Raw genomic sequence first — 2,500 nt, 5'->3', positions numbered from 1 at the left:
CTTTTCTGCCCATTGTTGTATCATTTCTAAAGCTTGATTTGCTGTGTCTTCAATTACTTTGCGTGTGGGTCCTTGTATTATAATTGTTATGTCATCTGCAAACGCTTGAATTTTTGTATTTTCGGGGAAATCTGTTTGGAGTAAGTCTGAAATTGTTATGTTCCAAAAAAGTGGGCTTAGTGGCGAACCCTGTGGAGAGCCTTGTTTGAGATTCTTTTCAATGTTTAAGTGTGGTGTGGTGTAGGAAATAACTCTATTCATTAATGTGTTCAATGCTAGGGTGCCAATATCGCTAGGACACTTAACCCTTTCGAGGTATTCTTTAATATATTTTGGTTGTATATGATTAAAAGCATTCCTAATATCTAATGAGATTAAAATTGTTTTGCATGTTGTGTTGCTGGTAATAGTGTTTGATATTTCTTCTAGAGCGTCTGTCGCCGATGTGCTGTGTGTAAATCCAAACTGGTTTTTTGGGAAAAAATTGTTTACATATAAAAAATAGTATAATCTATCATTAAGAAGCTTTTCTAACACTTTTCCTAGTATGGAATTAATTGCCAGCGGTCTGTAATGTTGTGGTTTCGGATTATGTATGTCCAGTTCCTTTTTCGGTATTAGTATTATTTTAGAATTCTTCCAAACTGACGGGAAGTGTCCTAGTTTTAATGCAGCATTGAAAATGTTAAGAAAAAATTTTTTATGTTTCAGATAAAGACACTGGATTAATTGCGTAGATAAGTTATCAGGGCCTACTGCGACTTTTTTGCGGAGGTTATTCACCACACTATTCATTTCTTCCTCCGTAAAAGGTTTATCATTATCAGTAGTTTCTAATCTTATCTCTTCCTCTACATTTGTTCTTTCTGTTAACGTGGGGAATAAAGTTTCTAATATGTAGGTAAGTGATTCTTCTATTGATTTCGTTTGTTTATTTCCGGATAATTGCATGGACCTAATTAAAATGGGTGTTTTTAATTTTTCTGCTGCTATTTTGTATGGGAGTGTGAATGGATTGTTTTTTGTTACTGTACTGCAAAGATTTTTCCAGGATTCATCTCTTGCTTTACTGACTTGTTCTTGATAACTCTTAAGATTTTGAAGGTAGTTTTCTCGATATATAGTTCTTTGTTCTCCTCTTGCCTTTTGAAAACGTCTTCGTAATGCCCTAACTCGTTTCCTCTCTATTTCTAATTCTGCGGTCCACCACTTATTATATGTGTTTGAACAATTATTTATATTTTTCGAATATTTCTTTTTTAATCTGTTAATTTTTTCATAAAAGTGCTTTGTGACAAACTCTAATCTTCTAATAGTGTTAATCTCATATTCTGCTGTTTCTTTCATCCAAGGGTCTTTTTCTAATTCTTTAAGTAGCTTGTGCTCTCCATTTTGCGTTAGTCGTTTTTCCTGTTTTACTGCTTCATTAAATAAGTTATATTCGATATATCTATGGTCGCTAGAATTTTCTTCTTCATTAACGTGCCATTCATATACTTTGGGATAGAGGTCTGCAGAAGCGAAAGTTAAATCTATCCAGCTTCTTCCGTTTTTACTTTCGAATGTAGGCGGTGAATTTGGTAAGTTTAAAAGTTGAAGATTATGTGCTATTATGAATTCAAATAATAATTCCCCTCGCTCATTATTTTGAGTCCCACCCCAAATTTTGTTAAAGGCATTGAAGTCTCCTGCGATTAGTATTTGGTCCCTAGATTCTGCTATAATAGGTTCAATTATATTTAAAAGCTCCTCAATATTTCCTTTAGGTGGTGCGTAAACATTTATAATTAGGACTTCCTGTTTATTCCAATATATTTTTAGTACTATAACATTTGGTAGGATTAATATAGGGAACGTTTGAATATTAGGATTATGTATTATAACTGCTACTTTTGGGTTCGTTTTGTGGCTTATAATAGTGTGTTTAAGGGGGAAACCAGTTATTTTGTTTTTATAATGATAAGGTTCTTGGAGAATAGATAGATCGAATTGGTTGCAGTTTCGATGAACGTTAAGTGCTTCATTTGCTTTGCTGCAGTGGGCTAGGTTAACTTGAATTATTCGGAGAGAGTGTATTCTTGTGTTTGTTTTAATACTTGCCGATGAGCTCTTTGGATTTTTGACGCTACAGGTGTTTTTTTGGAGGGTTTGCATGTTTGTCCGTTTATATTGTTGTTTTAGACTAAACTTTGTACTTTACTCTTCCCAATTGCGTTCTGCCCGTTCACGCCATTCTTGAGCTACCGGGCAGTTTAGGTCTCTGATTGTGTGATCGTCTGCACCGTCGAATCCCGAACTTAAGCATGCAGCGCACCGGGAAAAGTTGGCTCTGCACTCTTCAATACAATGGTTGCCCGCACACTCTATGCAGCGTCTTTGCCTCCTGTTGCAGTTTTTTGCAAGATGTCCAAAACTGGCACAATAATAGCAGATGAGGGGGTGGTTATTGTCATAGATGGCTGCGCGAGACCATCCCACATTAACAGTGTACAAATTCCTC

Source organism: Rhipicephalus microplus, unplaced genomic scaffold (assembly GCF_043290135.1).
Source record: "Rhipicephalus microplus isolate Deutch F79 unplaced genomic scaffold, USDA_Rmic scaffold_506, whole genome shotgun sequence".
Lineage (NCBI taxonomy): Eukaryota > Metazoa > Arthropoda > Arachnida > Ixodida > Ixodidae > Rhipicephalus > Rhipicephalus microplus.
Note: the sequence above shows the minus strand (reverse complement) of the source record.